Genomic DNA, 14,258 nt, shown 5'->3' with positions numbered 1-14,258 from the left:
GTCTCTTGAGCACCAAATAAGCATATTAGAATATATATAATATATATATATATATATTAGTTAAGTTTTGTATATTGTGTAGGACCTCCTTGAAAACAAGATGGTGCTTCTAGGGGTTTATCCTAGTGAACAAATACGTTCAAACACACATTTTATGGGGAATTTCCAAAGACATAATTATTTTTACTGTACACACTATCCCCTGACCCTAAACCTACCCCTAAACACACAAGCCTCACAGAAAGCTTTCTGCATTTTTACATTTTCAAAAAACAAACAAAAAAACAATTATATGAATTATAAGTGATTCTCCTCATGCGGACCAAGAAAAAATGTCCCCACAGGGTAAAAAAAATTGCTGGTATTAGTGTCTTTGTGGTCCCCATATAGTAGGGTTTACCAGGAAACCACACACACAAGCAGTCTTTCATGTTTGTAGGGAAAGTACACCCTACAGAGTCAACATAGATTAATAGTTTACTGCCTGAAGTATTACAGTACCTACAAACAAAAGTAACCAGAGAGCATTGCTGCCGTCTAGGAGAGTTCGGTTACACTGGTTGAATTGACGTTGGTAATTGTTAGCCAGCTGATCTATAAGCAAGCAAGCATCATGTCTTTTTTATTATTGATCTTTAAAAACAGTAATCATTTATTAAAACTGTTAAATGTTTAGCAATCATCAAAATGAATAACCATTGGTCATATAAAATAGTATATCATTTTAATATCTAGGATGTTAAACAGAGGACGTGTCAAAGAATGTTGACATGGTAGCATACTTAGCCAGAAACGTCTGAGAAATAAAACATAAAATAAACCAAAAGTCTCAAATGTTTTATTCCTTAAAGGGAAACTATTCCCAATGAGTTTTTCCAACTTTTGAAAGTAAACAAAGTGAAAAGTGCATAAAAAGTGTCTTTCTGCACAGTATTTCCAGAGGCAGGATATCTGATATTGTATGAGGTCCAAGTCCTTCCTGTTTGTGCACTTTTTACTGCTTTGTGGTGGACAAAGAATTCAAAGCAGCCCCTCTAGATCACATCAGTGCTAAAACGTTGGCACATTTTAGGATTTTAAAATATAAGGGGCTAATATCATTGGCAAACTGATTTTGCCCCCTTTGCCCTTTTCTTTCTAGATCTGCTATTTTGAGATCATGGTTCTTGAGAATGATATAAATCACTCATTTCAACAAACTCTGCAAAACGGCACAACTTATCATACATTAGGCATAATGAAGGGAAAGATGTAGGTCAAACCCGTAATGAGTTCTCTAGAGTAACGTCTTCAGTAAAGATTTGGTCAAGTGACATTGAACTGGGCAACACCCATATGTAACAAGGAATCCCTAAAGTCATCAAAGTCCACACCAGGCCTACAATTCCCACTAGATATATATCTGATATATACTGTGGTTGTGCAAAAAAGAACACAATGTGAGGCATTTACAAAAAGAACTTTAAAGGAAAACTGATCTTTGAACTAGGTTTCAATATTGTGTAGGTTAAATCAAATTTACTCAAATGTCATGCTATGTTGCATTTGGAAGATCTTTGAGGGGCGGGATAAACGGTTGTCTTTCAAATTCCCTCTGCATGCAATTGTATAGCGCCATGAGCGCCACAACCAACCAGAGCAAAGAAGAAGGTGAAAGGAGCTAACGTTAGATTAAACTTTTACCATATCCGGTCGGCAAAACTCCGAACACATCTTCCTTTCTTAAGAATGACTTCAGTGCCGTTCTTTGTTCTTTTCTCAAAGAAAAACTTAACTCCAAGTCTTCCAGAGTCGCGGCCAAAGTTGATTGGAAAGACCGCTGTTCGCCAGCTTCTTTGTTTACGAGTAGCACGCAGAACCGGCGCAACTCTCCCGTCATTATGCTAAGCCCGCCCACTGACTCTATATACGACGTGATTGGCCTGACCAGAGTTTGGTTTTTCCTGCTCGCAGGTCTACCGAGAGTTGCTAGACTACACTCGCGGCAAATTCGATTTGCTGCCGCTAGGGTGCGTCTAGATTTCTAGGCTACATTTAGAATACAAGCATTCAAAACTCAGTCTCTCACTTCAGCCAATATGGATCAATGATGTTGATGACGTCGCTCTGCACATCAGCTTCTTATCAGATTTTTTGTCCAATCAAATGCTCTCTACTCAAAATGCTCTCAACACTCAAATGCTCCCTACATTATAAACAGCTGCGACTAAAATCAGTCACTTGTTCACACACTATTTTATACATGGTGAATGGCACATAGTGAACTATATAATGTATAGGTAACTATTGAGACAGTGTAGGCCTAAATATGCTTTCCATTGGGGCAAATGAAGTCCAGTATCATGTAGTGAAGAACACAGTCTGCTCCGGCTCAGAGACACGATAGCACAGAGCGAATCAGGGTGCGTTCACACTTGTCATGTTTTGTTCGATTAAAATGAACCCTGGTGTGATTGCTTGGTTAGTGCGGTTAATTTGAACATATGTGAACGCTGCCATAGGAACCCTGGTGCGCACCAAACAAGCGGACCGAGACCCATCTTTTTATCGGTCTCGGTCCGCTTGTTTGGTGCGCACCAGGGTTCCTATGGCAGCGTTCACATATGTTCAAATGAGTCCGCTTCCAAACGAACTCTGGTGCGGTTCGATTGATATATGAACACAACACGGACCAAAGACGTGTAAACGAACCAAAAACAGGACGTGCAGTCACAAGATGCCGCCACAAGTCAGCTAATTTGACGATGCGGAAAGATCGGTGTATCCAAAATGAGTAGAGGGCAAACGTGGAGCAACGAGGAGGTAAAGTGCCTCATCAGTATATCGTCGCTGTCCGATGAAAACCATGCATGTCCATTTTGCCGATTTTTAGATTTTTAGACGGATTGAATGTCCAGGTTCATTTCCGTATACAGTATGCTTCACATATCTAAATGGCCAATGAAAAGTTGTGAAATCATGTCATCTGATTTTCACGTATATCCATTTGGTGTCAAAGCTGTCAATCACGCCGCGTATCTCCCGCCCTGTTGAAGCATCTCGCCGGTCTCGTGAAACATAGCCTGGTGATACAATGACTTTCCTTCATCGAGGTAAACGTTTCCCCCCTGACGCCAGACGTACGTCTAGGAGTGACAAAATTACGGTAGGACTGTACAAACAAAGTATCTGTCTAGCATTACCATGTCAGTGTATTGATTCATTGTCCATTCATAGTTTGCAAGAGACATTTAATAAATTTATAATTAATATTAAATAAACTAAGCGTATTTAATAAACTAAGACGTAGGCTATTTAATAAACTGAGCGTATTCCTCTGTCAATATGAAATGCGACTTGGCCATTCTAATGAATGATCGGAAGAACGCGTATCGACCACCGTTACTGTAAAATATGCACGTATGTCCATTTAAACTCAATTTTGGTCAAATGTGGATTATATCATTACACTGGCAAGAATATGGTTACATGTAAAGATGCCGTACCAAGTATGACAACGCTACATTCAACTGCTTTTGAAATACGGTGTTTTTTTCACTTCCTGAAAAGTAACCGTTTTGGACATTCGTGAGTTTCATCGGGCAGCGACGATATGCAGATCTTCGTTTCTGCATACAACGGAGGAAATCCTGATGCTGTTTAGAATGTTTTGAACATTTTATGAGCTCTTCGTGAGTTCTCAGCTGCAAAAATAAAACCATATGTACACGCATAAAACTATCGCGTTTAATCCAGCACACAGCATTGTTTTGAATGTTCGGTAAGCAAGCTCCGTCGCGAAATATACGTCATAAAAGCCAACCAATCAGGTTGTGACCGTATCCCTATGCCTTTGGTTCGGTAACTTTAGGTTCGCTGTTAAAAATGCCAGTGTGAACGCGAAGCGGACCAGGACTATATGCTTTGTTTTTTGGTCCGGACCAAACGAACCGAACTATAAGTGTGAACGCACCCTCATATGCACAAGTCGGAGCATACCAGAAAACGAATCGGACCCATTTGAATTCTTCACATAATGCTATATTTTAAAGCAATATGGAGGCTATTAGGAGGAGAAATGGTTAGAGATTATAAGGAAACTGCAGTTTTACCAAGCTCCACGGCTCTGGCTGAGCTGTGATAAACAAAAAACTATTGGACATTAAAAAAAGGGGGAGGAGCTGTTTGATATGTCCATTTCTGCCTCAGAGAAAAAAATATTTTAGGTAACTGACTCTCTCATAATCACTACTTTAGATCTCATTGCTCACAATTGCCAGTTTATCTGACAATTGTGACTTTTGTATTGAAATTGACTACTTATTTCTGATTTCTTATTTCAACCTGAAATCGCTCTCACTGTGTCTTTATATTTCTTTTTAACATTTTCTCCTACAATTTCAGACACAGGCTTCCGTATAACATGGATACACTCTTAGAGAAACATTCTGGTGGTTCTGCTCAGAATAGAAAGTCTCAAGTTTCAAGTACTGGCATGGTGTGATTCTATAGCCGCGCAGCAATGCACAGCAGGTTCAAAGCCTTGACATTAAGCTAATGAAGTCCTGGGGCAAGCAATCCTAGGCTACGTAGAAAATCATTTGCAGAGTTTGCCTAAGCTTTAAAAACAGAATCATCTTTCCATAAATACGACTTTTCAATGCTCTTTTGAGCTTTTGTCCTATTCTCCAGAAATTCTGACAGATACCGTACCTTGCAGACGTCAAGATTTCTGGCAGCATCTTTAACTGATCCTGTTGTGTGGATATGATATGATCCTTACGATAACAAACCCACAATTTTCCACTTCCTCTAACGTTCTCTAACCCACTGGGAAGGAAGAATTATAACGGAAACATGAACGGGGAATTTAAAGACTTTAAAATTGGTGAGGCTCCAGACAAGCAGGTCAAATGTCAACTAAATGAACACACCCAAACATTTCCAGATAAAAAAAGATTGCGTTCTCTGGATAAAAGTCTGTTACACTACAACAGGATGGCCACATGTAAACCATGTATTCTCTAGGGTGAACGGATTTAGGTTGGTTTTGGAAACCTCCTACTAACATTTGCCATGCCCATGACACAAAACTACATATATGAGGTTCATTAAAATAACAGAGTCAGTACTTTTAGTGTGTCCACATGAAGCAACTTTTACAGTTCAGATTCTCCTCTCTGAGTCGTGAAAAAGTTCAAACCGAGTTGAAAGCATTATTTCTTCCAAATGAATCAGCTGGAGTCTGATTAACCAGCTGGTGGGGTTGTTTTATCCTGAACGACACTAACTTCATTCTAAGCAAATCAGTGTGGCAAATTGGAAGAAAAATGTGAAACAAAATCCAATAGAAGAACTTATGCGATTCCACAACAAGCTGTATCTTACTGAGACTGCCATGTTGCGATATACTACCCACATGAAACGCATGAGAGTATGGGAATGGGGAGGTTGTTATTTTGAGAGATGTCCACAGTGCAGCAGATAAACTTTCAGCATTCACATCTGTGGATAATTGGAGTCAAGCCATTTAAACTGAACTTCCACTGAGAGTCTTATCTTAAAAAAATCCCAAATAACTGGGAATGACTTAAAACGCTTAGACAAGCCCTGACAGCATTTGTGTTAGAGTCATTTCCCTAGTCCATAGGGGTGTAATGGTACACAAAACTGACGGTTCGGTACATACCTCGGTTTAGAAGTCACGGTTCGGTACGGGTTCGGTACAGCAGTTTTACAAAATCGCTTCTTATTTATCTTTATTAAACAGTGGTTTACTGAAACAATTGTGTCTGTCCTTAAATTAATTCATTTATTGCTAATAGTTTCTTAAAGATAATGCTGCAAACTATATAGCGAGCCCTTACTTGCACATCACTATAATATTAAAGGTTAACAACAGAGCCCAAACTATTAGACTAAATTCAGTTGCTATTTATGTTTAGATATAATAATCAACACTCAAATAACAGTACGCAAACATGTATACTTCACATGAGGCAGTTTTTGCATTAACTTCTAAATCTAATAATAAAATAGATTTTTCTCCCATTCGTTGTTGAAATTTACAATCATTTATACACAGTAGCTGTCATTTTCATGACAGATTTATTTAAACATACATTTAATAAACAAGGCATCACTAACAGGTTAAGTAGGATATAATTAATATATAAAGGCTAATGTAGTGCATGTTTTTAGCAAAATAGTTAATCTCTCTAGTGAACTAAAAGCTGTTGACACTGAATGACTTCTGAGGTAAATGTAGTGCTACGTGACATTGTTTACAAGCTGTTTATTGACGTCTTTCGTGGTTGCAACACTGATTGAGCGATTCCACGACATATACGTTTCAGTAAATTGTCTCAACATACCTTAAGATATTAACTCAAGTTTATTCCATAGGAAGAGATGATCGCGCCTATACAGCGATCAGTCACGTCACATTAAAGAGCGTAAAAACAGCATTTATCGTTTGAATTTCATGATAAAATGGACTGAATACTTAATATGTTTCATGGGGGAACTAGGATTGAAGTATGTTCTGCGCTTAAAACAAGCCTGCTGTTAACGATTGCATTCGGAACCGGTCGATACACGCGTGCGGCGTACCAAAAGCCCTGTACCGAAATGGTTCGGTACAAAACAAATACCGTTACACCCCTACTTGTCCACCTCGTCATCTTCTCTGCGCCTTTATATCTCACAATTGTGACTTCTGTATTCAAAACACTAACTTTCTCACAATTGACCTATCGGGAAGCCTGATTTGCTGTGTATGTTAATGGTAATGCAACGGAGAGAGATAGTTTGTGAATGAGACGTTAATGCGCACTTCTTATGCTTTGTTTGTTCAGCTCTTATGATGATTGAAAAAGGACATAATAAACTTTCAGTAAAGTTTGGCCATCATTCGCACGGGATATACGCTTCATTCTGTGTCCAAAAACATCTTGGGATAAGGTTTCCACACTGACAGCTGTCATTGTAAGATATAGCAACTCCGTTTGTTTGTCCGAGTTAGCAACAGTAACTAAGGGGGTCGGGGCTTACCGATAGGTCAATTGTGACAAGGGCTGAAATATATATCGAAATGCATACATCCATATAATACAACAATGGTTATATTCTTTTATGTTCTGTTTTGGTTGGGTTTCATTGTGTTTTGGTTCCGTTTTCCCAGTTCCTGTTTGCCGGTGACACCTGGTTTCCCAGTGTGTGCCAGTTTGTTCCCTTGATTAAATGTTCTGTTCACCCATTGTCCAATTAATTTACTCAGTTCCTCTGTGTATTTAATGCTGACTTCATATGCTTTTGGAAATGTTGTACTTCCCACTTCTGAAGTTGTGATTACAAGCTCATTGCATTCAAATTTTGACTTGAGAGGGCGTTCCGGTCCATTTTTTTAAAGCTGCACTATGTAACTTTTGCGTCCACTAGAGGTCGCCTATTCAAAACAAAGGCGTAGTTTGATGACGCCACGTTTGTGCGCAGAATCTTGGGACATGTGGTCTTCACCTCACAGCTGGTGGAAAAGAATCAGGATAGGACTCGGGCAGAAATCATGTTCATGGATGCGATTATTAACGTTACTGTAGTATGAAGCAGAAGCAGGAGCGATTGTTAATAAGAAGAGCACAACACAAGCCTCACGAGCAGCAGAACTTTTATTATGGCATAGTCTCTGGCGGGACTTTTATTATGACACAGTCGCCAGCACCATTTCTGCTTTTCCGGTTATGAGTATGAGGTAACGCAGCTCTGTTTATCATATTAGATACATCTGAGTGTGTTGAAAATGATGTTATGATGTTATTCTGTGGGTTCGCTTGGCGGCTGCTATGACACTTGTTGCACACTGTAGTAAGAGTAAAGTGTTTCTGCAAAATAAAAAATAAAATTGGTTAAAATAGCAATTTTCTCACGATTTACAAATAGTTGGAAACAGTTGGGATATTGTAAGTACATAAATAAAATATTTAACACTGGCCTAGTGGTTTTTGGATATTTAACTGAAAAAGGTTACATAGTGCAACTTTAACTAGGAAACTAGTATTTACGATCATTCCGATAGCATGTGAAGGCACTCAGTTCAGTTCAGTTTTTCATTCAGTTCATTGTGTCATCCAAGTTAAAAGGTTGATAGCTTTTTCCCTGAGGGTTCCTGTGGATTTTTGAAATAAAAACCGTTTCCGTGAGTTCTTCGTCTTTGTGCTCCTACTATAGCTATACAGCTACCCAGGATATCTATTTACGTCAAATAAAATTGTGATTGTTTAACATTTGAAAATAAAACTAAGACGTAAATATTCGTATTGTAATTTTACAGTTGTACTATAAAATAAAATGATTTTAAACAGTCAATTTCTTATTTTACAGTAAAACAGTTAAATTACTACAATATATTTATTTCGTTTAATATATTTAATATTAAATCAAAACAACAAAAATCTATCTATCTATCTATCTATCTATCTATCTATCTATCTATCTATCTATCTATCTATCTATCTATCTATCTATCTATCTATCTATCTATCTATCTATCTATCTATCTATCTATCTATCTATCTATCTATCTATATTTAGTTACTAAAAGAGGTTTGTGTTAGCTCTTGTAAAGACTGAACCCAAGTGTGATCACCCAAATAAAAATACATAAAAAAAATTCCAGCTTTTAAAATTATTTTATATTGCACTCCCCAACAAAATCAACCCACTCATTCAAAAATGTGATTTTTTTTTTCTGTTTAGGTCATCTGGTGAATATTCCTGTATTTCTGCATATCGAAATATAGATTGCAGAAAAAGTAAATATTGCAATTCCAGTTTTCCCTCCAATTCCCTAATTGCGACTTTATATCTCACAATACCGACTTTATACCTCACATTTGTAACTTCTTACTTCACAATTGTGACTTCATTGTTCATAACTGTAACTCACAATTGCAACTTTACTGCTTATTGCGACTTTATGCTGTACCTCACAATTGGGACTAATTGCTCACAATTGCTACTTTACATTTCATAATTGCGAATTTCTAACAATTGCAACTTCTTTGCAGATCTTTCCTCGTGCCTGTGGTGAAGCTGTGAAATCCATTTGATAGATAAACACCGTAGTTCTAGTGTATTTCTGTCTTACTCTGTGCTCAGAACGGCCCTTATAAGTCAATGGCATATTCCAGGAAGCAGGACTTGTGTAACACTATCATTTTGCCCTATAGGCAACAGAGCTACAACATATTGAAAAGCTCTCATAAACAAACCACATAATCTGCAAAAGAGACTAAACGGATTAAGAAAAGCAAACACCTAATGGTGCATCTGGTACACTGCATTATAAGAGTCCATATAAAATAGAGGGTGTTAAACTTCAGCAACAAGACGTACTTGTCTTAGAAAAAAAAAAAGAACAAATATTTATCTAGTCAACTTGAAATTCATTACATCATAAACTACACGTGCAAATACAGAAGAAACACCTGGGGAGGCAATAATCAAGTTATTCATCAATTGAGATATTTGATGCCAGTCTGAGCTTGTTGATCTCTACAGTCAAAGCAATACTAACAATGAGTAATCCTGGACAACAGGGAAAAAGAAAAACACTCTAGTCTAACCAAAACTATTCATGTTAAGTTACGTTAAGTAAAGTTAGGAAACTTCAGCATGAAGAAACACAAACACAGTTGGAAAACCGCACCTGTCAACGGTTTACCTGAGAAAAGACATAACTATTTGTAGCTTCTCTCTCTTAGTAACTGTGTTTTGTAATATTTTAGCTAGTTTCTAACTGGTAGAACAGCCTTCAAATAGATTCCCAAAAGAAAATGTTGTCATTCATGCTCTTTGATAAGCAGTGCCTTCTACTGTAAGTGCAATAAGATGTGTTCATTAGACTCTATATGGAATATTAAAGGCTAATGTTGAAACAATCCATAAAAATAAACACACGTCATATGAAATCTATAAATAAAATATAATATAATAATACAAATGACATTTTATATACGCATGTATGAATATTATTATATATTAAACAGTTAAGTCTAATAAATATATAATTATTGTGTCTTACGAAAGTTGTTTAAATGTGATATGCCACTTGAGTAAAAAAAAAAAGTTATTCATCAATAGAGACACATTTGATGCCAGTCTAAGCAATCCACACTAACAATGAGTAATCCTGGACAACATGGAGAGAGAACAAACAACCCTAGTCTAACCAAAACTATTCATGTCACATATCAAATAAGTTAGGAAACATCCATCAGCATAAAGAAACACAATCACAGTTGAAAAATCACACCTGTCAACGGTAGCCAGTGGCTGTTTCAGGCAAAAGATAAATGATCAAATAAAAAAAATGCTTTAGTGCTGTATTGGCATTATCTAGAAGATAAACTACAAACCAAAAAAACAGACAGCTGACGAGCACTCCAAAGGCTATAGTCAATTATTTACACCTCTCTTGAAACTAACCTGGATAAGATGTAATCAAACACCCGATTGGATATCCAATACAACCTTGTTAACAAATGTGCTCATTCATTATTATAACATAAGTATCATAACGCAATTATATAAAACCTAACTAAACCTATTTATTTATGCTATAATATAATGCTGTTTCCAAATGTATGGCAGCAATGTAGCCTGTCAATGCAGCGCGTGCCCAAAATAGCGCGTCACGTCTAGTTTCCAAGCAGCTCCAATGAAGTGATCAACAAACTTACTTTTTCCGCTGTAATGTGACTTTCGGCTTCAGCGACAGCCGCAGAATCTGTTTGACAGCGGTCGGGATTATCCTTATGCTGGTATATGACCTCTGAAGTTTATCTCGCAGAGAGAAATGTTTGTATCTTATGATTCCATCCACACGGTTGTTGATATCGGTCGCGCTCGCGACTCACTGGCTCTTTATGCCCTTTATAATTAGAGGCGGCGCTTCCCACGACGCCCAATGGGAAGTTCAGATAAACTTGGAAGGCGAATCCCACTGTTGAATTTTTTATCAGGCGTCTGTATACTTTACTTCATGTTATGGAGAAACTGTCTTGAGGGTGTAAGCAGAACTAAAGCTGTAATTGCAATACTTTTAACAGTTAAAAAAATTATAAAAAATTTGACGTTCAGGTTTGAATAAAGTTGGTCTTGTAAAATATGATATAGGATGCAACACATCGATTGCAAAACGGTGTTTAATTAATACGAATAGAACATTGCACAGCAATCATAAAACTGATATTATGCATTAATGATTGGAACATAAATAGAGTTTCTCTCCACACACACACACACACACACACACACACACACACACACACAAAAGCAAGCTCGTGTTTTACTGCCCTGTACCAGCTGTCCTACAGACGCCTCATGATCCAGGCGCCTGACCTGTACAAATATCCTTTAACATACACTATAATTTGACCGAACTCCCAGAAATTAGACCACCACAAGCCTTCACGCCAAATCAATTATTTCATTCTCGTTAATGATATTTTCTTTATATGAACAATATGCTTCTATTCTACATAGTGTTTGAGTCTTGATGAGCATGCATTTTGTCTTACCTACAACCGTGAATCAGTTCTGGCTCGAACGCCTCGTTAATCGCACACATGCTGGCAGGTGTTTCATTAGGACAGCGAATCACAGGGGTGAACGAGATGTTGTGCACTGTCGCCATCTACTGGACTCTTAAAGGATGTGCACACTTCATGCATTTCGAGAAGAGGTGCCTTATACTGTAAATGCAATCTCAGATGTGTTCATTAGATTCTGTCCCTCGGTTTCACATTAAAGGCTTAAGTCTAGTCCCACACTAAAATGGATGCTTGAGCTGTTTTCATTGAAAGCAACTTACACAAATATATCTTAAAATATGTCAGTGCCATTGTTTTGTCTCCAGAGCAATTTTAAGGCACGTTTATAAACTACTTAAATGTCCTAATTGAACGAAGGCTTAATCCTGGCTTAATCTAAGCCCTTTCAGTGAAACCAGGCCTATATGGAATTAAAAAAAAGACTAATTCATGTTTAAACAGTAACAACAAGTGTTACTAAAAACACATCATACGTCATATGAAAACTATAATTAAAATATAATCTAATAATACAAATGGCCTTTTATAGGTGTATGAATGTTACAATATATAAATAATATAAATATATATATTGCCTAAAATGTTTAAAAATATATATTATACACTTAAGTCATATATATGATTATTGTGTCTTACATACAGTATGTTGTTTAAAAGTTATACGGCGCTTGAGTCTATATAGTAAAAAAATCTATCTATCTATCTATCTATCTATCTATCTATCTATCTATCTATCTATCTATCTATCTATCTATCTATCTATCTATCTATCTATCTATCTATCTATCTATCTATCTATCTATCTATCTATCTATCTATCTATCTATCTATCTATCTATCTATCTATCTATCTATCATTATATATATATATATATATATATATATATATATATATATATATATATATATATATATATATATATATATATATATATATATATATATATATATATATATATATATATATATATATATATATATATATATATATATATATACATACATACATACATACAATTTGTATATCTATTCTACATTTCATTCAAGGATTCAGTATCTGATCATGTCTCTTTACCAATAATAACCAAAAACTTTTGAACTAATAATCATATATAGCTATATTTTTTTTTACATGTCCTCCTGGGACCCATGAATAGACTTTTGTCCACTGTAGAGGACATTATATTTTAACAAATTTCTCTTAAGAGCATACATGTCGCAGTTTTAAGTCCTGATGTCTTCTAAAGAGCACATTCAGAGCTTTTCAGATACCAAATGTTTGGAAGTTTCACAATGACTTCTCCTTCAAAAATGACTAACATTAACTTAGTGATCAAATTTAGCTCTCTATGGAAATATGATCATATTTTGCCATTATAATTTAAATCTGACTATTTTTCAACATCTCAGGAATAGGGTTTCTAATCAAAATATGACTTTCTGTTACAAAACATGGCATTGATTTCATACATGTCCACTATAGAGGATACCAGGACTTAATTATCAGGATTTTAACACGAGGATTTTATCACGCATTCTGGGAGACACAACAAGTGAATAGGAAAAGAAAATAAATATCAATATTCCTATGAAATATTAGATATTATTATGAAAATGTTTCCAATTATATCACTTCTTTTTTCATTATGTTGCCCCGAGAACCCATTCAATAGATACAGTGTATAGATGCATTGCATTGAATGGAACTACCCATGTATGGCCATAGGCAAGGAAAGGCAAGTTTACTTAGCACATTTCGTACACTATGGTAATCCAAAGTGCTTTACATAGAAAAGGGAATTAAAATAAGCACAGAATAAAAGCAAGGAAAATTAAAACAGCTATAAAAGGAATTAAAAGAGCAAAAAGATGATATACCGGTGTATCATATTTTTTGACAGCTGCTTTTTTTACTATGAGATTATACTCAAATATTACATTAAGTAAAATGGTATATCTATTGATTCCATAATATATATTTGTTCATATCATAGTTGAGAATCTTTATACAAAGTTTGGTTAAACCTAAAAAAAATTTTTTTTGCATATGTCATTCCGTGTAATTGTATTTTTTAAACAACCGAGTCCCAGTGTCCACTACAGTGGACATAGCATAACATGAAATATAATTTTTCAAAAAACAATGTTTTTTATGCTCTAAACCAGGGGTTTTCAAACTTTCTGATGCCAAGGACCCCCAAATATGATGAACCTTTTATGAGGGACCCCTTTCCTAAAACCCATATATATTTTTATGTATGAAAAAACATTTAAACTGTTCGATAAATAGTGTGACATTATAAATACAACATATCATTTCTAAACTTAAAGGGGTGAGCAAGATAAAGGGGACTATAGGGAGAAAAACTCACTAGAAAGATATAAAACAAACATATACGATTAGTATGTATATGGCAAGAAAGGAGAGAAACATTCAGAAATGAAACGCTTAGAATGTTCGGTAGACTGCAAACATTTTTGCTTTGTCTTTTTATTCTCTGAAATCTTCTGGGGACCTCTTAGAACCTTCTGGATGACCCCAGTTTGAAAACCCCTGCTCTAAACAATGTAATGACATGAAAAAAATACTACATATATATATATATATAGTTTTTCTGGGTCTCAGGAGGAATTTGAATTTATATAGTAGTAAAAATAGTGTGTACT

The 14,258-nt window shown here is 35.9% G+C and overlaps 1 protein-coding gene across 6 annotated transcripts in view; it reads right to left on the bottom strand.

Moving 5' to 3' along the window:
• Positions 1-10,904, bottom strand: part of mical2b (microtubule associated monooxygenase, calponin and LIM domain containing 2b) — a 63,683-nt gene extending 52,779 nt beyond the window's left edge. For all 6 annotated transcript variants that reach the window (XM_079809443.1, XM_079809444.1, XM_079809445.1 and 3 more), the window contains exon 1: positions 10,719-10,904. The gene's annotated coding sequence lies outside the window, so the exon portion shown is untranslated. The remainder of the gene's footprint in view (positions 1-10,718) is intronic.
• Between the last annotated feature and the right edge of the window lie 3,354 nt (positions 10,905-14,258).

This window comes from Gobio gobio (assembly GCF_949357685.1).
Source record: "Gobio gobio genome assembly, chromosome: 25".
Taxonomy (NCBI): Eukaryota; Metazoa; Chordata; class Actinopteri; order Cypriniformes; family Gobionidae; genus Gobio; species Gobio gobio.
The sequence above is the reverse complement of the archived record's forward strand: the minus strand, read 5'-3'. Positions and strand labels throughout refer to the sequence as shown.